We start from the raw sequence: 22,357 nt of genomic DNA, 5'->3' as shown, positions 1-22,357 counted from the left end.
GAATTGAGAACACAGATATAAACCCATTCAGATATGAGCAGCTGATATTTTCAAAGGCCCAGTGTCAGTTAAATGGGGAAAAAACAGTCTTTTTAGCAAATGGTGCTGGCATAACTGGATATCCATTTGCAAAAAAATGAAACAGGACCCATACCTCACACCATGCGCAAAAACTAACTCCAAATGGATCAAAGACCTAAACATAAATACTAAAGCGATAAATATCATGGAAGAAAAAATAGGGACAACCTTAGGAGCCCTAATACAAGGCATAAAGAGAATACAAAACATTACTAAAAATGACAAAGAGAAACCAGGTAACTGGGAGCTCCTAAAAATCAAACACCTATGCTCATCTAAAGACTTCACCAAAAGAGTAAAAATACCACCTACAGGCTGGGAAAAAATTTTTAGCTATGACATCTCCGACCAGTGCCTGATCTCTAAAATCTATATGATTCTGTTAAAACTCAACCACAAAAAGACAAACAACCCAATTAAAAATTGGGCAAAGGATATGAACACACACTTCACTAAAGAAGATATTCAGACAGCTAACAGATACCTGAGGAAATGCTCTCAATCATTAGCCATTAGAGAAATGCAGATTAAAACTACGATGAGATTCCATCTAACTCCAACAAGGCTGGCATTAATCCAAAAAACACAAAAAATAAATGTTGGAGAGGCTGTGGAGATATTGGAACACTTATACACTGCTGGTGGGAATGTAAAATGGTACAATCACTTTGGAAATCAATCTGGTGTTTCCTTAAAAAGCTAGAAATAGAACTACTATATGACCCAGCAATCCCACTCCTTGGAATATATCCTAGAGAAATAAGAGCCTTTACAGGAACAGATACATGCACACCCATGTTTATTGCAGCACTATTTACAATTTTTCTTTATTTACAATAGCAAAAAGCTGGAAGCAACCAAGGTGTCCATCGATGGACGAGTGGATAAATAAATTATGGTATAGTCACAGAATGGAATACTACGCATCGATAAAGAACAGTGTTGAATCTGTGAAACATTTCATAACATGGAGGAACCTGGAAGGTATTATGCTGAGTGAAATTAGTCAGATGCAAAAGGACAAATATTGTATAACACCACTATTATAAGATCTTGAGAAATAGTTTAAACTGAGAAGAACACATTCTTTTGTGGTTACAAGAGGAGGGAGGGAGGGTGGGATAGGGTTATTTACTGATTACATAGTACATAAGAACTACTTTAGGTGAAGGGAAGGACAATACTCAATACAGGGGAGGTCGGCACAACTGGACTGGACCAAAAGCAAAGAAGTTTCCTGAATAAACTGAATACTTCGAAGGTCAGTGGAGCAAGGGCGGGGGTTTGGGGACTATGGCTTCAGGGGACTTCTAAGTCAATTGGCAAAATTAATTTTATTAAGAAAACATTCTGCATCCCAATTTGAAGTGTGGCGTCTGGGGTCTTAAATGCTAACAAGCAGCCATCTAAGATGCATCAATTGGTCTCGACCCACCTGGATCAAAGGAGAATGAAGAACACCAAGGCCACAAGGTAATTATGAGCCCAAGAGACAGAAAGGGCCACATGAACTAGAGACTACATCATCCTGAGACCAGAAGAGCTAGATGGTGCCCGGCCACAACTTATGACCGCCCTGATAGGGAGCACAACAGAGAACCCCTGAAGGAGCAGGAGATCAGTGGGATGCAGACCCAAATTCTCATAAGACCAGACTTAATGGTCTGACTGAGACTAGAAGGACCCTGGTGGTCATGGCCCCCAGGCCTTCTGTTGGCCCAGGACAGGAACCATTCCTGAAGGCAACTCTTCACACATGGATTGGACTGGACAATGCGTTGGAGAGGGATGCTGGTGAGGAGTGAGCTTCTTGGATCAGGTGGACACTTGAGACTATGTTGGCATCTACTGCCTGGAGGGGAGATGAGAGGGTGGAGGGGATTAGAAGCTGGCAAAATGGACATGGAAAGAGAGAGTGGGCTGTGTCATTAGGGGGAGAGTAATTGGGAGTGTGTAGCAAGGCGTATATGGGTTTTTGTGTGAGAGACTGACTTGATTTGTAAACTTTCACTTACAGCACAATAAAAACTATTAAAAAAAAAAAAAAGACCAGACTTAATAGTCTAAGACTAGAAGAATCCCGGCGGTCATGGTCCCCAAACCTTCCATTGGCCCAGGACAGGAACCACTCCCGATGCCAACTCAGCAGACATGGATTGGACTGGACAATGGGTTGGAGAGAGATGCTGATGAGGAGTGAGCTACTTGCATCAAGTGGACACTTGAGACTATGTTGGCATCTCCTCTCTGGAGAAGAGATGGGAGGGTAGAGGGGGTTAGAAACTGGCAAAATGGCCATGAAAGGAGAGATTGGAAGGAGGGAGCGGGCTGACTCATTAGGGGGAGGGTAAGTGGGAGTATGTAGTAAGGTGTGTGTAAGTTTATATGTGAGACTGACTTGATTTGTAAACTTTCACTTAAACCACAAAAATTATTTAAAAAAAAAAAAAAGAAGAGATGCATATTTTATTCTACATTTCTCCTCCAAGAGGAGACCAAAACTCTCTGATTTTACACTTTTGTCCTTAAAACCTGTTGTAGGGTAAAAAAAATCACAAAGTTTAGTAAAGCAAGAAGAAAGTTTTATTCATCATATATTTTAAAAGGCACAAGTGGGAAGCAGCAAGCATGCTGCCAGAGCCATGCCTGCCCAAGTCCAAGAAAATATTACAGAACAGACAAAAGTCAGAAAATGGACAAGCATGCTGCCACAGTCATGTCTGCCCAAGTCTAAGAAATATTACAGAATAAGCAAAAGTGGGAAAGTTGACAAGCACGCTGCCACAGCCATATCTGTCCAAGTCTAACAAATGTTACAGAATAGGCAAGAATGGGAAAACAGACATGCATGCTACGAAGTCATGTCTGCCCAAGTCCAAGGAAATATTACAGAATAGACAAAAGTGCGAAAAAGGACAAGCGTGCTGCCACAACCTGTCATGTTTGAGTCCAAGTAATACTACAGAATCGTTAGTATATATTAACGTTACACATGGGCAAAACCATTGAAGGCTTCACCTTTTCACAGAAACTGTGATCCTACATTTTGAATTGCCTTTCTTAACAATCATTGGTACAGGTTTCAGTAAGGACAGTTGGGAGAGTCTTTATTGGTCCAGAAAATTTTCTATTCACTAATGCTAATAGAAAGATAAGAGTAGAAAGTCTTTTGTGTACTGGTTGATTGGCTTATGTGAAAGGTTCCCTAAAAGATATTTTCCAAGATTATCCTAGCTATTATCTTTACACTTCAGGGCCCAGTTGATGTGTCTTTGTGAGTCCTTGTGAGTTCTTCTAGGTCTTGTGAGCCCCTGTTGAGCCGAGCTCCAGTTGGGTCACATTCTCTATGCTGAAGGACAGGGAATAATGATTCCAATATTATTTCCTAAATCAAATCCAAGATCTCTTCTGCCTAATGGATGGTATATTTTGCTTGTTATAAAGAGGTAGAAAAATGAGAAAACGCTTCTAATTTATTTCAGACTATCCAGTCTCTCAAAGATTGTTTAACTCAAAGTGTACTAGATAAGACTCCATGCAAACCCACAAAACCTTCCCTTTCTTTTCACCCCTTCCCTCTTTGGTAGTCCCTTATTCCAATCTACTACCTATCCCTCCCTACTTCAATCTCTGTGGGAAAAAGAACTTGGTTTGGCCATTTGACTCTGGTTTCTTGGGGGGGGGGTACAAACCTGCAGCCGTGGAGTATATTCTGACTCATAGCGACCCTAAAGGACAGAGTAGAACTGCCCTGTAGAGTGTCCAAGTCTGTAATCTTTACAGAAGCAGATTGCCACATCTTTCTTGAGCAGAACAGCTGGTGGGTTCGAATCGCAGAACTTTTTGGTTAGTAGCTGAGTGCTTAACCATTACACTACCAGGGTTCCTTTTCTGAAAATAGCCTGAGCAATTAAGGTACTTTTTGTTTTCAAAATAGCCAGGCAAGTGGGGCTACACAGGCCCACACTTGGCAACTAACTTCAGGAAGGGAGGCGGGCCTAATGCACATTCATCGATTGGATTGATTGTTACTATGCATTAAGGTCCAAATCATGCATATTCATTGAGGTCCCATTGACTAGGGGATCTGGGACTTTGGAGGCCTCCTGGATCAGTGAGAACATCTGGGCATGGGAGAGGAAGTGGTAAGTCCTTGGGGACAACAGAAGCCCCTTATTGGGAACTCTGCCAGACCTTGCTTGATGTGTCTCTATGCTTGTATCCTTCCTGGTTATAAAAAATGAGTAACTGAAAGTGTAAGTAATAATTTCTATGAATTCTGTGAGTCATTCTATCCAATTATCAAACCCACCAGGGGCAGTGAGAACCTGCAGAGAGAGGGCGTTTGCCTATTTGGCAGGGGCTGGAAGGACAGGAGGAGCTCTGGTGGTGCGGTGGGTGGTTAAAGCATTCCACTGCTAACAAAAAGGTCGACAGTTTGAGCCCACCAAGTGCTCTGTAGGAGAAAGATGTTGCAGTTTGCTTCCGTAAAGATTTACAGTCTTGTAAACCTTACGGGGCAGTTCTACTCTGTCCTGTAGGGTCACTACAAGTTGGAATTGATGGCACTGGGTAGGTGGGTGAAAGGACAGAGTCCTAACTTCAGAGGCCCAACTCTGGGTGGCTAGGGTCAGAGAAAGCGCCACATGGGTGGGTGATGTCAGAATGATGAAGTGGGAAAGTGGGGATATGAATTCTCTTCACGTTTTGGAAATTAGCCTTATGTCAGCTATTATTCATATAGTCTTCCATACCAACTCCCCCTTCATGCACCCTAAATTGCCACTTCGAACTGAATTATCACATTCACTCCTCTAGAAACCAAGAGATAATGTCCCAAATTGGCCCCTGAGCAAATTCTTTTTAAACCCTGGTCCTGAGAAGTCTTATATGCCATTGGTAAGGACTTCTCTGGCCTCCATAAAAACTGAGAAGAATTTAAAAACCAGTTTAGACTAATCTTGGGAGCATATACTCCAGGGTTGCCTAACTTTTACCAGTGTGTTCATTTGTTAGTGAGACCAGGCAATGCTGCTGTTTGGTTTAAAGAAGTTAAATCTGTCACCATCCAAGAAGATACAGGTAGTTCCCAACTTATAGTGGGGTTCCATTTCAACAACTCCATTGTAAGTTGGTTCTGATGTAAGTCAGATACCTCTCTCTCTTTTTTAACTTTTCATTATTATTGCTTAGTATCTTTATAAATCTAAGCTTTATTTGTCCTTGGGATTGGAAACATCACACGTAAGCTTACAGCTTCAACATTGGTGCTTCCTGCTTCTCCAGTTATATAAGCCAAAAAAAAAAAAAAAAAGGAAGTCATAAGTGTGGGTAGTTGTAACTTGAATACATCGTTAAGTTGTGGACTACCTGTCAAGGAACCAAACCACTCATGAAGCTTACTTACAAGCTATGGGTGTAGAAGAAAAACTCAAGGCCCCATTCCTCTTGTATACCCCTCTAAAATAGACTGGTCTAAAGTTTAATATTGCAGACAAGATGGAATGAATCAGTGATAAATATTAGACATAGGCAAGAAAATACTTGGAAAGACTATTCTGGTCTTGGTTTAGATAACTGACAAGCCTTGACCCTAGCCACTTGTTTTGTTAATGGATTAAAACTTGAAATAAAGGGTACTTTGAAATGTTAATTGGCAAAATGCTCCCTTAACTAAGCTTTATACCTTGGTCCAACATCTCAAAGATAGAATGGCAAAAACATCTGAATCTACTCAAGAAAAACTAATGACTCTCCAGATTAAGCAGCTGGAGCGGGGCGGCGGGCGGGGGGGGAACACAAGGGTACCCCATTCAGATAATTGATAGGTACACTTCCAACTGTTATTATAAAGAATAGGGGCTGTCTTAGTTATCTAGTGCTGCTGTAACGGAAATACCACAAGTGAGTGGCTTTAATAAACAAAAGTTTTTTCTCTCACAGTTCAGGAGGCTAGAAGTCTGAATTCAGGGCACCAGCTCCCAGGGAAGGCTTTCTCTCTTTGCTAGTTCTGGGGGAAGGCCCTTGTCATTGATCTTCGTCTTGTCTAGGAGCTTCTCAGCACAGTGACCCTGATTTCAAGGGACATGTTCCATTCCTGGCACTTAATTCTTGGAGATATGAGGTCCCTGGGTGTGGCCTGCATTACCTTTTATCTTACAAGAGATAAAAGGAGAATTGAGCAGAGAGTGACCTCATACTACCAAGAAAGACGAGCCAGGAGAAGAGTGTGTCGTTTGGATCTGGAGTCACTGTGCTGAGAAACTCCTAGACCCAAGGGAAGATTAATGACAAGGACCTTCCCCCCCAGAGCCAACACAGAAAGAAAGCCTTCCCCTGGAGCTGGCACTCTGAATTTGGACTTCTAGCCTTCTGGACTGTAAGACAATAAATTTCTGTTTGTTAAAGCTATCATCCACTTGTGTGGTGTTTCTGTTATAACAGCACTAGATAACTAAGACCAAATTTGGTGCTGAGAGTTTGGGGTACTGCTCACAATGTGGAAGTGGTTTTGGAATTTAGTAATGGATAGAAGCTGGAAGAGTTTCAAGTGCCTAAATTGCCTTGAAGAGACTGTTGGTGCAATTATACACATCAAAAACAATTCTGGTGAGGGCTCAAAAGGAAGTGAGGAGAGCTGTAACACTGGAGATGGTGCAGACGGCGGGAAGCAGCAGCAGAGGAACAGTGGCAGCAGAACCAGAAGACCAGCTTGAGATGGCACAGGAGCCAACCCACGGTGTGAGAGAGCTGAGTGTCTTTGGGTAGGAGGCTTCCTGGTGGAGTGGGGTGTCTCCAGGCACTTATCAGTAGAGTTAAAGAGCTTTGAAACACTTGTTCTGGCAAGGCAGATGCCAGGCTGGCCCAAGGGCCCAAAGGGCCAAGAGTCCAAGGAACAAGGAAGCAGAAGCTGAAGAGGCAAGAAGCACGGGAAGCAGAGCTGCCTCTGTCTCACAGGGTAGGGCCACACCTCTGGGGTCTCAAAAGGTGAAACCATGGCCTGTCAGGTCTCAAAGTGTGGAGCCACAGCCTCCTAGATTTTTAAAGAGTCAGATCTTCACCAACTTGGTTCAGGAGTGTGGGGCTGCCATCCACAAGTGCCAGATCTGCTGCCCAAAGCTGAGGGTGCAGGGCTGCCATGCCCAAAGGGCAGACTAATTGGGCCTGCCGGGGCCAAGGGGATGGGGTCACCACTCAGATAGACTAGGAAAAAGGGGCCATCCAAATCTAAGGGAACAGAGTTGTCCCAGTGGGCCTAAAAGGCAGAGCTAAAGCCCAGGATGGAGGGACCTCCACCCAGAATCCAGAGAGTGTGGCCAGCACCAGAGTCTGAAAGGCAGACCCATTGCCTAAATGGTAATAAAGAACAGAGGGTTATTTTTATGTCTTGAGAGCTAATGTAATGTATTCTGCTGACTTGCTTGATGCCTGTTATCCCTTCTTTCCCTCCAATTTCTCTCATTTATAAAGGAAATGTCTACCTTGTGCCTGTTCTACCATTGTACTTTGGAAACAGATAACCTCTAAATTTCACAGATGAAGAGGAATTTTGCCCCAGGATGGAATTTGGACTTGGAGTTGATTTAAGACTTTTGGGAAGACATGATGGGGTTAAAGTGTTTTACATGTGGCAAGGACATGACTTTTGGGGGGGCCAAAGGTTGGAATGTCATAGACTGAATTGTGCCAACCAAAAATATGTCAACTTGATGAGGCCGTGATTCCCAGTATTGTGTAGTTGTCCTCCATTTTGCGATCTGATGTAATTTTCTTATATATATTATAAACCCTAATCTCTGCCTGTGGTTAATGAGGCAAGATTTAATCGTCTTGTTAAAGCCATCCATTTGTGGTATTTCCTTTACAGCAGCACTAGGTAACTAAGACAGGGACACTGGACCGCTCGATAAAGGAAAAAGAGATCAGGAAAACCATCCTTTTAATCAGTGAGTTACCTCTGAGGGAATCTTCCCCTGTGCCCTCAATCATCTTTAAACATCAGGGAGATATTGTATTCCCTTCAATGGCAATCCCACCACTTTTCTCATAGACACAGGGGCCACTCACCAAGCTTCATAATTTCCCCCACCTTCTTTCAGAGTTCAGAAATTTTATCTGTGGTTTTAATAGTTTAGCCCTCAAAATTCCTCTTTCGAAAACTATTTGTCTAAGATCTATATTCACCCAACATAGGTTTTGCTCAGCCCTACCACCTTAGTAAACCCACTAGAAAGAGAAGTGTTCTCTAATTGGAACACCAATATTCTGTGCTCTCCAGAGGGCTCATCCTGGAAGTTTCTGATTCTTCTCCATCTTGCTAGGTCCCCTTAACACTTTGATAAATTTCCCTCACCTCTTAGTCCCTGTTACCCCCCCCCCCTCCATTTTACATCATTTCTCCTCCAAAATCAATTCTATGCTGTTTTCTATCTTATGGGCAAAATGTCTACAGGATTGTCCCCACATGAGAGCACAGCCCAGAGACTAATGAGAATTTCCTATCATTTTGGGCTTTAGATCATACTGACTTGTCCAGTTATCTAAGTCTGGCAGCCTTAAGTATTGCCAAGGATTCATCAACTACACTCATGCTTACCATCAGAACTCTTGCATTTTCACATTCCTTTTCTAAGCCTCTTCAAGATTTCCAGGTGGGGAATCTAGTCTTTTGGAAAGAACATCACTAGAAAACTAATCGTGAGCCCCGGTGAAAGTTTCTACCTTGTCTCTTGATTTTGAATATAGCTGCAAAATTACAGGAGGTTCACTCATTTACACCAAAAAGGTATAAATCTTATTTCCAGTGAAAATACGCCCCAGCAGATAATCTTAAACTAAGGCTCCTCTGGGGCCCTTTTATAAGAAATAGTATTTATTAATTTTGTTAGGCTATTGTCATGGATTGAATCCCCCCAAAATATGTGTCAGCTTGGTTAGCCCATGATTCCCAGTATTGTGTTGTTCTCCTTCATTTTGTGATTGTAATTTTATGGTAAAGAGGATTAGGGTGGGACTATAACACCCTTATTAAGGTGACAGCCCTGATCCAATGTAAAGGGAGATTCTCTGGAGTGTACTACCTTTTATCTTACAAGAGATAAAAGGAAAGGGAAGCAAGCAGAGAGTTGGGGACCTCATACTACCAAGAAAGCAGTGCTGGGAGCAGAGTGCATCCTTTGGACCATGGGTCCCTGTGTGGAGAAACTCCTAGTCGAGGGGAAGATTGATGAGAAGGATCTTCCTCCAGAGCCAAGAGAGAGAGAAAGCCTTCCCCAGAGCTGATGCCCTGAATTTGGACTTCAAGCTCACTAGACTGTGATAAAATAAATTTCTCTTTGCTAAAACCATCCGCTTGTGGTATTTCTGTTATAGCAGCACTAGATGACAAAGACAGGTATAAAATATATTTCCTCTAACAAACATGGTATTGGCTAAAATTTACTGAGAATTCACCATGTGCCAGGAGCTGTTATAAGTGCATTACATGTATTAACTCATGAAAGTATCACAACAATCCTATAGGTAGGAACTACTGTTACCCCCTATTATGTATGCTTTTATAACATATAAGTCACCTATGTGTAAGTCACTATTATTTGTACTTCTATAATGCTTTGTACACAGTTATGATGCTCCTTAAATACCTATATATGTCATTTATAATATAAAATTAGAAATAGAATTTCTGAACTTAGAAATGGAAACATGTATACACTGTATCTATGATGGTCTCTAACATTACCTGTAAGTCATTAGAAACATATGTCATTAGAAAGTCGTTCTAACCTTAGAAATAGAAAACAGAAGTTTGTGAAGTATGTAGTAAACAAGGACATAAATATGTCATATAGCAAACTCCATCATTTCTAATAAATCAAATCTCTGTAAATTGGCTTTGGGACATACATATATCATGTTGTTGTTAGGTGTCATCAAGTTGGTTCCAACTCATAGTGACCCTACGTACAACAGAACGAACCACTGCCCAGTCCTGAGCCATCCTTACAATTGCTGTTATGTTTAAGCCCATTGTTGCAACCTTTGTGTCAATACACCATGGACTGCTATACATATGTTATACACAAACCAAAAACACCAAACCCCTTGCTGTTGAGTCAATTCCAACTCACAGTCACTACCTTAGTCATCTAATGCTGCTGTAACAAAAATACCACGAGTGAATAGCTTTAACAGAAATTTATTCTCTCACAGTTTAGTACACTGGAAGTCCAAAATCAGAATGTCAGTTCCTGGGGAAAGCTTTCTTTCTCTGTTGGCTCTGGAGGAAGGTCCTCGTCATCAAAGTCCCACTGGTCAAGGAGCTTCTGAGGCACAGGGATCATGGGTCTAATGGATGATGCACTTTGCTCCCCGTGCTTTCTTCATAGTATGAGATCCCCCGTCTCTGCTTGCTTCTCTTTCCTTTTATCTCGTAAAAGGTGGTGCAGGCCACACCCAAGGGAAAGTCCCTTCACACTGGATCAGGCCTGTGACCTTAGTAAGGGTGCCACAATCCCACCCTAATCCTCATTAACGTAATCTAATCTTGCCTCATTAACCACAGGCAGAGATTAGGATTTACAACACACAGGAAAATTACAATCACAAAATGGAGGGCAACTAGGCAATACTGGGAATCATGGCCTAACCAACTTGACACATACTTTTGGGTGACATAATTCAATCCATGACACTGTCCTATAGGACAGAGTAGAATTGCTCCACAGGGTTTCCAAAGCTGTGATCTTTATGGAAGCTTACTGCCACATCTTTCTCCCACAGAGAGGCTGGTGGGTTCAAACTGCCGATCTTTGGGTTATCAGTGGAGTGCTTAACCACTGTGCCACTAGGGCTCCTCATGTCATACAACTATTTCCTTAATTGACAATAAAATATATTAACAATTCAAATCTCTGTATGGCCTTGAAACAAATATGTCACAATTCCTTTAATTGGCAATAAAACATACCAAGTATGGTTAAACATAACAGCACCTAACCCTTCTTATGAAATCAAGATAAAAAATACTGTGGATAAACCCTTTGATTTCTGCTCACCTCCTGGAGAAGAAAGCATGGACAAAAGGTCTCTCTGACTCTGGTTCTCTCTGAAGACCAAGAGCCTGCTGAGATCATACCCATCACAACCAACCTTGGACTCTGGCTATTGGGGACCTTCTCTGAGTTTGAGGAGTGGTCAAGTCTTTCTTCCTGAGACTACTCATGAAAGGCCTGAAGTCTAAAGATTTAGACTCTAACACTAATCGTTAATTCTGATTCTCCAGTGCTAAATGAATGTCTTGGGGTCTTAGGTGTGTGCCTTGTTATGACTACCTTGCAATAAACTAAAAGAGTTTATGCATGACAAACCGGAGCATTTATTTATTCTTAAATTAAAAATCCTCCAGGACACCCCAGTTTTACAGATTAGAAAACTGAGGCAGAGAGAGGCTAAATGATTTTCCCAAAGTTGTATAGCTAGTGAGTGATAGAGCCAATATCTGAACCTCAAGGACAAAGGAATATCCTGGCTCCTCCCATACCTGAAGAACCACCTCTGGTCCTTCCTCATTCCTATAATGATTAAGAGAAGATTACTTTGTTTACTTGTCCCGATAAAAACCCTAGGTAATATCCTTATTTATTGCATTAATGAATGCCATAGCCTGAATAAAACCATTTCCTTAATTGTTCAGGTGCATGTTGTCTTTCTACACCAGTTTTGTATTGAACTGTGTTTCCCATAAAGACAGATATGTTGAAGTTCTGTGAATGTGATCTTGTTGGGAAATAGGGTCTTTGGAGATGTTATCAGTTAACGGGAGCTCCTACTGGAGTAGGGTGGGTCCTAATCCAATATGACTGGTGTCTTTGTAAATAAAAGGGAAAGACACACACAAAGGGAAGGCGGCCATGTGATGACAGGCAGAGTGGAGTTAATGTTGCAACTGCAAGCCAGGAACGCCTGGGTCTACCAGAAGCTGAAAGAGAGACAAGAAGGAATTATCCCTAAAGCCTTCAGAACCATGCAATTAAAAAAAAAAAAAAAATACCAAACTCATTGCCATCTAGTGGGTTGGGAGTCATAGTGACCCTCTAGGACAGAATTGCCCCATAGGGTTTCCAGGGCTGTAAATCTTTAAGGAAACCGACTGCCACACCTTTCTCCCCAGGAGCTGCTGGTGGGTTCCAATCCCCAACCTTTTGTTTAGCAGCCCAGCGCATCAATTAAAGGCCGGATCAACCAGTAAGCAAGGTATCCACGGGTTTAACTGTGTTTACTTACTCATCTGTAGTGCACATTTTCACATGGGTTTCACAACGCCATGTGGTGGAAAACAGTGAAATCGTGCACTACAGATGAGTAAGTAAACACAAGTAAACACGTGTTTACCTTCCTTATTGGGTAATCCGTCCCTCTGGTCCTTCTTCATTCCTAATGATTCAGAGAAGATTCTTTTGTTTACTTGCCCCTATAAAAACCCTAGGTTGATATCCTTTTCTTTGAAAAGGTTGCTCTGCATAAAGCCCTGCAGACATTCTAAATTCGGATTCCTACCCTCTAGAATTGTGCGACAGTAAGTTTCCCTTCTCACGAGCCACCCACTTTGTGGCACTTTTAAGGCAGCCTTAGGAAGCTACCAACAACGACCACATCAGGAAACTAATACAGTACCTTGGTAGAAAACATTTGCCGACCCCAGCTCTAGATGCTCAGCCCTAGTTCTGAAACCAGAATTTTCAGTATTGCTTAGAAAAAACTTAGAAATGCAAGTCTTCAGCCCCACCCAGGACTGCCGCTTTGCCGTGGGGCTGGTCCGTCTCTTCAACATGCCCTCTAGGCAATTATGTTCACGTTATAAGTCGAGAACCACAGCTCGCGGCGCTGTACTTTATCAGACCGGTGAAGGTGCATTGCTAACCTCGGCAGACGCGCTGGAAGACCCGGCGGGCCGCCGACGCAGCCTACTCTGAGCGCACTAGGACCGCGGCGGCGTCAGCCTCGCAGCCGCCGTCATCGCCCGGGGCGGGGCTCCGCTGTGCGGGAGCAGGAGCTTCATTCCTCGGCCCGCCCCTGGAGGCGGGTCCAAATTGACTAACTCTGGGTCTAGGCAGCCCGGCGGCGTCCTCCTAGGTACGGCGTTTTCTTAGCTAATGTCACTCGGACTCCGGGCTCGTCGGTAAGTGGGGACGGGTATCCCGCGGCCCCTCACTCGCCATCTGGAGTCGCCAGCAGCGCTGTGGGCGCGGGGATCCCGAGGTGCCCGCGAGGCGGGTCTAGGGGTGTGGCGACCGAGCGCTTTTGTTCTGCGGGGAGGACGGAGCCCCAGGCCGCGGGCCTCGGTCTCCCACGCGCGTCCGACCCGGGCCGCCGCCCCGAACCCTGCCCGCCTGCCCGCAGCGCTCGCCGCCTGCCGTCGCCTGGGCGGATCCTGGCCCGCTGCCGACGCCGGAGCCCTCGACCCGAAGGGCGGTGCCTTGCTGCCTGTTTTCCTTGAACTGTCCGCCTTTTTACGGTCGAGGTCGCGGGTGGCGAGAGCGGGTACTCATTTTGTTAAACTATAGGCGGTTGGTTAGGTGGCTGCGTGTTTTTGAAGTTGCGTATGTTTTTAGCGAAAAGGAAAAAAAAAAAAAAAAAACCTTTGTTTTGCGTGTAGTAATCCTCGAGATCTTTCCTCTTCCCCCGCGCCCTTTATGCTGAAACCTCCCTAAACAGAATTGCTCCGCTTGCATCTCCGAGCGGCCCGCGAACGCTTCGGTGTTAGAGATGCTTTCTGTCCCTCTGCAGTAGTTCCGCGAGGCATTTTTAAATGCGTAAATGCATACCCTTTTTAGGTGTTCTTCAGGGACGCGAAAATGTCCTTAGGGTCCTGAGTTCAGCAGCACGCTTTCTGGGAATTGTGTTGGTGTAATTGTATGCTTTCAGTGCCTGCCTTCAAAATAAAGAGATAAGCAGGTGATGTCTTTGAGCTTGGGGGCGAATTTTAGTAGGCGGATCGCGCCGCTTGTTTGGGGCTTTTAAGTTTCTGCTAAATGTGTTAGCCGTAAATCATGTGTAAGTTTTACCCAGTAAATGTTAACACGCACTATGTTAAGGTTTTACTTACTGATTTGTTTCCTGTACAATCTGGCTCTCTTAGTAAATCTGTTAAATGTTCAAATTCAAGCCATAAATTTTGGCTAATCGCACAGTAACCCCGGACATTCTTCCAGGGCTGTTTTTCAGAGCTGCGCAAAATTTGTACCAGGTGTCCTGGGTAAGGTCAGGTTGTCTCTAGAGACAACCTACTCTCAGACGCAGACTCTGGAATGCACTAATTGGGACCTGAGAGCCTAGCCTGGTTTATATCAGTTTCCCAGTTGACTGTCCTTCTGATCCGGTGAAGCAAGCCAACCAATCATTAAACAACCCAAACCGGACAGTAATCAATGACTTATCTTTCCACACTATTGTAATCCCTCCCCCTAAATTAAAGACCTTTTCCTTAACCAATCACTTAGAACTTAGTTTCCTCACTGTCTTTAAAACCTTTCCTTGATTTCCAGAAAATGAGCTTCACATGTGTTAGGCACTGAGTTAAATTAATCACTCAGTAAACCTTGTTCAAAGATAAATAAAATTGCTAGTGTATGTGTGTTTATTTTGGAAAGATAGGACAATGGTGGACCTGGAGGAACACCCAAGAATTACAACCTAAAAAGTGAGTGGTATTTTGAGGTCAGACCTAATTTCTACTCTTGATACTTAGCGCACGTAATAAGAATTTCAATAAACTTGCTAGATGGTGTTAAACATTTTTATAAGGGCAAGAGTTAAAGTGGCTTCCCTGGGTCAACAGCCAAACAAATTAGTCATAAGGTCACTTATAAGAAACAATTTCACACAGAATCTGAAACATAGGCAAGTTTTCCTTATTATCAACATGAGTTAACAATCCTTATCAGTGTGAGTTAGCAACAATTTATCCAATCAAGATAAGCCAGTTTCACATTCAGTGACCAACTTTCTCAAAACAAAAGGAAAATTAAATGTGACTAACCAATTAAACGGTAAGATACCCAAGCTTTAAAAGGGCTTTGTAACTCACCCCCCTCACCATTTTCAGTTTGGGCTGCTCTTGTACAGTTTCTCAGTCAATAAAACCAAACCCATGGCCACAGAGTTGATTCCGACTCAAAGCAACCTTAAAGAACAGTAGGACCATCTCATGGGGTTTCCAAGGAGTGGCTGGTGGATTTGAACTGTCAGTCTTTGGTTACCAGCAAGCTCTTAACCACTACACCACCTGGGCTCCCCTCACTCGGTAAACCCTGCTAACTCTAATTGACTTGTTAACCAAATTTTTGAACAGGTGCAAACTTAAGTAACCCAGTTATCAAATTGCAATGTCATGTCATGTAACATTATTGTGTGGCTCTTATTAATTATAAAATGTCTGTTGTTTATTCTTAGGACCAAGTATATGCTTGGAGGGGAATTGACTTGTCTGGAGGGAAACAGGAATATACAATAATTGAATGATAAAATTGTTTTTAAAGGTAAGCATGTTACCTCTGAGAAGTCTACAGTGATTTAACCAAGTGATTATTCACACTCTACTTAGGTAACAGCCCCCTAAAATTTAAATCTTTGGGGCACTTGACTAAAGGATGGCTGCCTCTGGGCCTGAACTCAAACTTCATTTTGAAAAAGCCTGCTCTACTCTAAGAAGTTAACCTTTAAACAGAATTAATCTGGTATCTAAGGAAATGTTTTCTTTTGTAATCAAGCCATGCAGGCCACTCCCAGGAACCACATTGTATGAGAAAGCTATGTTAGCAGAAAAGAATGTCCTGTGATTGTGTTGTAACTACTCTGTAAACCCCCTATAGTCACCTAGTGGTAACTAATGAACAAAGACTTTTTAAGTCAGTCATGTAAACCCACATATGTTGTGTTCATCAATTACTGTAAACCACCTCCCCACCCTGCTTTCCTTGATCCACCTTTGACTTTTACAAATCACTAGTAAGCCAATCAGAATATTGTGTTGTTAGTTCCTGGTTTAATAATGTAAACATTGCCTAGATGCCTGTGACTTCTTAGAGAACATAGTTTTATATTGTGGCCTCTGCGTATACCCAATTTAAACTACCTTGCTGTCAATAAAACTCTGCTTTGATTGAACAGAGTACGTGGTGTTAGTCTTTGACGCTTCTTTGGAATAATTTATCTGCTGAGGAGTGAAATTAATGCAAAATATTAACGCAGCATTGATTAAAAATTAAAGCAACTATGGGACACAATTTGATGACAAGACATGAGAGGTGATAATATTGTTGACTTCTTATTGTTAGGTGCTGTCAAGTCCATTACAACTCATAGCAACCCCATATGACAGTAGAACTGCTTCGTGGGGTTTTCTTGAGTGTAATCTTGACAGAAACAGATCACTGGTTCTCCTGGGGAGCTACTGGGTGTGTTTGAACTGCCAGCCTTTTGGTTGCAGCCAGGTGCTTAACAGTTTTCAACACCAGGGCTCCTTTATTGTTGACAAAGTACCGTGAATTCATTTATCCATCTTAGGTAAGGAAGAAGAGATTGTTTATGGTAAGGTGATTAAAGTTGAAGATATCCAGGCAGAGGTCTATTTAAGGCTTTCTCCCTGTCTTAATTACATAGTGTTGCTGTAACACACACACACCCCAAGAGGGTGGCTTTAAGGGACAGAAATTTATTTTTGCAGTAGTTCTGTAGGTTAAAAGTCCAAATGTGGTCAATTCCTTGTTTGTTGGTAGTGCTTGTTGGTAGCACTGGGGGGTAATTGGGAGTCCCTGGTGTTCCTTGGCTTGTAGACACATGGAATCTGTCTTTCCCTACATCTGTATCTGTGTATTCTGATCCCTTTGTAACTCAAGTGATTAGGTTTAGAATCTACCCTACACTGGTATGACCTCAGCTGATTGATTATATTATGTTATATTACAGAAGGTGATTACATTGCATTGTTATAGATATGAAGTCATTATATTACATTTGATTACATCATAGAAGGAAATCCCCTCTACCCAAGGCCGGTTCATTTAATCTCATATAACTACTCCATGGCAACTAGACTAGTTTTGGCCAAACTAGTTATTTTTAATATCTAAGACCATGGCCCTTACAGTCAAGCCACTGAGGTTCAGACCTTGTCAGTACCACTCACTCTGCATAACCATGGGAAAATTACTTAACCTCATCTGCCTCATCTGTAAAATGGAGATAACAGTAATACCTTTTAATTTATGTGACTTAGAATAACTCTTGCATTACGTTGAGTGCTCAGTAAATTCTAGCTAATATCATGTTTGTTAGAGGAAATATATTTTATGGTCTAAGACAACACCATGTCTTATGAGAAATTCTGTTTGCTCATTTAAGCTCTAAATCAGTTTATAAGCTTTGTGCTGTTTAAACCTACCACGGTAGTTTCTGTTGTAGGCTCTCTTTAGCTCGGGAGTACCAGGCACTACTTTGGTTTTTACTTGTAAGCTTACTTTAAATCAAGAATGCTGCCATTAAATTCAATTTAGCCAGGGCAGACTTGCCCCAAAGTTTTGTTCTTCCACATTACTACTGTGGCTGTACTCACTAGATAGCACTGTTACTTGATTCCTTGATTTTCTTTTTAGATTATCAGTGTCTTCTATACAATAGGATCTCAAATGTTTCAGAAATTGATCTAACATAGTTGTTTTAAAATGTACTTATAAAAGTGAATTTCAGGAATCTGTATTTTGTCTAATTATGTTGAACAGACCCCCCACCCCCACCAAAAAATGGAGGCATACTCCTGTGTTAAACAGACAATGGAAAGCATTTAGTTTTCGATGAAGAGAGAACAGATTGTGAAATCAATTTTTCAACCCTGTTTATAGAAATGCAAGTTAAAATTTACTTTGGAAGAAGGCTTGTAAAAAAAGGAATTGTTTGGACCTTGAAGAATTCTAAATGCTTTGTTGGGATTCTCATCAGAATAAGGAAGAGGTAAGCTATGCAATGCTTACATTCCTGTGACCTAAGTGTACTGATTAATTAAGGGCAGCAGAGTTGGAGCTCTCACATGAGATTAAACCGAAAAAACCCAATCTCATTGCCATCTAGTTGATTCCAACCCATAGTGACCCTATGGGACAGAATAGAACTGCCCCCATAGGGTTTCTAAGGAGCACCTGGTGGATTCGAACTGCCCACGCTTTGGTTAGTGGCCAGGCTCTCAACCACTGCACCACCAGGGCCCCCAAGTGAGATTAGAATTATACATTTTTCTGGTCAGAGTTAGAATGGTTGCAAGGATTTAATGACAAGAGCTGAGAGATTCCCTTGAGATGTAACAAATTAGAGGCTTCATTTGTAGATGCTATAACAAAAGACCACAAGGTGTGGGTGGCTTTAAAAAACAGAAATTTATTTTGCAGTTCTACAGGCTAGTAGTCAGCAGGGCTATGCACTCTCTGCTCTAAGGGACGATCTTCCCTTGTTTCTTTCAGTTTCTGGTAGTCCTAGGCATTCCTTGGCTTGTGGACCAGGTCCTCACATGTTGTCTTACCCCTCTTTGTCACTGCGTCTGTTCTCACTTTGTAAGACACCACTCAGAAGCGTTTAGGACCCACCCTACTCTGTTAACTGATCACATCTATAAAGACAAACCTTGTATCTCCAAACAAGGTCACATTCACATGTACAGGGGATAGGATTTCAATTTTTTGTAGGATACAATTCAGTCCATAACGGAAACTCATTGTGGTTTCGATTTGTAGTTCCCTTATGGTTAATGATGTTGAACATTTTTCATGTGCTTATCGGCCAGTTGTATATGTTCTTTAGAGAGCTGTCTATTCAGATCCTTTGCCAGTTTTTAAATGGTTTGGTTTTGTATTGAGTTGTGAATTATAAATTCTGGATACTAGTCCCTTATCGGGAATACCATTTGCAAATGTGTGTATCATCCTGTGGATTTTCTTTTCACTTTCTGGATGGTATCTTTTGCAGCACCAAGGTTTCTGATTTTCAGTAAGTCCCAAGTTAATCTTTTTTTTTTTTTTTCTTTTGTCACTGTCTTTGATATCATCTAAGAAACCATTGCCTAATCTAGGGTCGTGAGGATTTGTACCTATGATTTCTTCTTAGAGCTTTATAGTTTTAGCTCTTAGGTTTAGGTCGTTGATCCATTTTTTTGTATGTGTTGTGAGGAAAGGGTCCAACTTCATTCTTTTGCATTTGGGTATCATGTTATCCCAGGACCATTTGTTGAAAAGACTGTTCTTTCTCCCACTTAATAGTATTGGTTCCCTTGTGGACTCTAAATTCTATTCCATTGATCTCTATGGTTAACGGTTGTACCACTGAGTCTTAATCTCTGTAGCTTTGAGGTAAGTTTTGAAATAGGGAAGTTTGAGTCCCTCGACTTTGGTCCCTTCCAATTCCATATGAATTTTAGAATCAGCCTTTACTCTTCTGCGAACAAGGCCTTTAGGATTTAGAAAGAGGGATTGCGTTGAATATGTAGATCACTTTGGGGGAATGTTTCCATTTAACAATGTTAAGTCTTCCAGTCCTTGAATATGGGCTGTCTTTCCATTTATTTAGGTCTTTTATGGAGGTCACCATGCCTCAGAATCAGCTTGATAACAGTGTTTTTTGTTGTTGTTGTTTTGTGAATAACTGGTTTTTAATGTTCTTTAAATGTTTGATAAAATTCATCAGTGAAACCATCTGGGCTTGGGATTTTCTTTGTGGGTAGTGTTTTGAATACTCAATCTGTTTTATAGGCCTGTTTAAGAGTTTTTATTCTTGAGTTTTAGTCTTTGTGTGTCTTTCTAGGAATTTGTCAATTTCATCCCATTTTTTAGCGTGTAGTTGTTCATAGTATTTCCATATAATTCTTTTTTATGTCTGTAAAGTTGGTAATGTCCTTCTTTCAATCCTGATTTTATACTTTGTCTTTTTCTTGATCAGCTTAGCTAAAAGTTTATTAATTTCATTGTCCTTTTGGAAGAACCACTTTGGCTTTCTTGCTTTTCTTTATTAATTTTCTCTCATCTTTATTATTTCCTTCCTTCTGCTTGCCTTGGATTTAGTTTGGTCTTCATTTTCCAGTGTCTTAAGGTGAAAGTTTAGGTTTTTTTTATTTGCTATCTTTTTTGGTACAGGTATTACCGCTATTACTTTCTCTCCAAGCGCTGCTTTTGATGCATCGTTTAAGTTCGGCATGTTGTGTCTTCCTTTTCATTCATTTCAGAGTGTTTTCTAATTTTCCTCATGATTTCTCTTTTGACTCATTGATTGTTTAGGAGCGTGCTTTTTAATCTTCATGTTAGTGACCTTTCAAATTTCTTTGTTACTGTTTTTATTCTTTCTGTTGTTGTCAGAGAACATACTTTGTATGATTTCAGTCTTTATTGAAATTTGCTTAGGTATCTAGCACGTAGTTTATTTTTTCCTGGACAGTGCTCCACATGCACTTGAGAAGAATGTGTACTCTGCTTTTGTTGGGTAGAGTGTTCTGTAGATGTCTGTTAGGTGTAATTGAATTACGGTATATCTCAGACCTGCTTCCTGCTGATCATCTGTCTCGTAATTAAGGAAAAGCAAAACTCTCCTGGTGTTTTCCCTAGACCGTAGCTGATTTTATAGTTGGGTGACATTGAGTTGGCCCCTGGGTCATGGAGACTCCATGCGCAGTGGGATTGTATCCTTGTGGTCTATAGGGTTTTCACTGGCAGATTTTTTTGGAAGTGAATTGCCAGGCCTTTCTTCCTAGTCTTAGTGTGGTAGCTTTGCTGAAACCTGTTTAGCATCACAGCAGCCTACAAGCCTATATTGCCAGACAGGTGGTGGTTGCACTTGAGGTGAATTGGCTAAGAATTGAACCTGGGTTTCCTTTATGGAAGGTGAGAATTTTACAACTGAACTACTGCTACCCCCGGACGGTAGCTACCACTCTGAATTTAACAGGTTGCTAGGCCTGTCATCCTTTACCTGACCCTGCTGACTTCAGGTTCCCTTGGATCATTAGTCCCCACTTTGATCTTAACGCCATGCCAACAAGATGCAGGATGCCTCTGTTGAGGTGTTTACAGCCCTTTTAAGAGAACCTGGACCAACCAGAATTGACACTGAGAAGTGGGCTGCAACTGGTATAATCAGCCAGGGAGTAACAATTTATCAAATTTTTCCTCTTAGGCTTTCAGCCTGCTTTATAGGAATGTGCAGTTCCACTCAAGGAGTTTGTCCACCTGAAAACCCATTGCTGTCAAGTCAATTTCAACTCATAGTGACCCTGTAGGACAAGGTAGAACTGCCTCATAGGGTTTCCAAGGAGCAGTTGGTGGGTTCAGACTGCGGACCTTTTGGTTAGCAGCCAAGCTTTTAACCACTGAGCCACCAGGGCTCCTTGTCCATCTGAAGGAGAACAAAATTGGCTAATACGTAATAAATGATATCTGTACTCATACTAGTTTGTATGCTAACAGAATAATTGCTTCTTATGTGGTTTTTACTTGTCTCTGCTACACACTAGTCAACTAATCTGTAATGTGTCAGGGATTTCCAAATATTTAAGAATACCATCCCTCTAATGGGCCATGTTTCCTTGAGGTGCATATCCACAGATGGCTCCAAGGAAGAGTTACTAGGGCGAACTCCAAGGAAGGATAACTTGACTCCTTCACGTGTACTCTGATCTTTAATTCCCAGGTTAGGGATAATACAACCAGAAAAGATAGTCTGATTTCGTCTCTGGCCTCTGCTCTAGAGGCAAAACAAGCTAGTGTAAATTTTCTTGCATGAGTGGTAATAATTAGTCATGTTGCTTTGAACTTACCGCTGGCTGGTCAACATGGGATATGAGCCATTGCTGACACCTCATGCTGCACCTCGATTAATCAGGAAATGGTTGAGCACCTCAGGAAGAAAGCTGTTTGGCTCCCACCGGTGAACCTTGATTGTGTTTGTGACTTGTTTTTCTGGCTTAGTTCTGGATAGGGAGCCTGGTTGTGGCCTACCCTCCGAAGAGACCTGACCATCCAGCTGCTATGTTATAGACGTAGTCACTCTTACCTAGTATTGCCTAAAACAAATAGAAAGGATTTGATCCAAGCCCCTCTTAGTACATTTAGTTAAGTTATCTGACTGTATGGCCTGTGTATCTGAAAAGAATTCAAAGCTAGATCCATGAAAAGCTGGAGAGTGGAATTGTGTACAGGAAGAGCTTCACCACAGCTTCGTGCCTTGAAGACTTTGCATGTTTCCA

At 41.9% G+C, this 22,357-nt stretch overlaps 1 protein-coding gene and 1 long non-coding RNA gene across 10 annotated transcripts in view; one reads left to right on the top strand and one right to left on the bottom strand.

Annotated features, from left to right (window-relative positions):
- Nucleotides 1–11,844: 11,844 nt before the first annotated feature.
- Nucleotides 11,845–13,187, bottom strand: LOC135231220 (uncharacterized). The gene is made up of 2 exons (XR_010321874.1): nt 12,757–13,187; nt 11,845–12,061 (listed from the first exon to the last, which is right to left on the bottom strand). It is a non-coding gene; the product is annotated as an uncharacterized LOC135231220 (long non-coding RNA).
- RESF1 (retroelement silencing factor 1) overlaps nt 13,135–22,357 on the top strand; it is a 56,888-nt gene continuing 47,665 nt past the window's right edge. For 5 of the 9 annotated variants that reach the window (XM_064284422.1, XM_064284423.1, XM_064284412.1 and 2 more), the window contains exons 1-2: nt 13,135–13,261; nt 15,535–15,620. The gene's annotated coding sequence lies outside the window, so the exon portion shown is untranslated. Of the gene's footprint in view, nt 13,262–15,534; nt 15,621–17,981; nt 18,091–22,357 lie in introns of all 9 variants that reach the window. The other 4 variants (XM_064284421.1, XM_064284413.1, XM_064284418.1 and 1 more) reach the window with 1 other exon arrangement.

This window comes from Loxodonta africana, chromosome 4, assembly GCF_030014295.1.
Source record: "Loxodonta africana isolate mLoxAfr1 chromosome 4, mLoxAfr1.hap2, whole genome shotgun sequence".
Classification (NCBI taxonomy): domain Eukaryota; kingdom Metazoa; phylum Chordata; class Mammalia; order Proboscidea; family Elephantidae; genus Loxodonta; species Loxodonta africana.
Note: the sequence above shows the minus strand (reverse complement) of the source record. Positions and strands in the feature narration are given on the sequence as shown.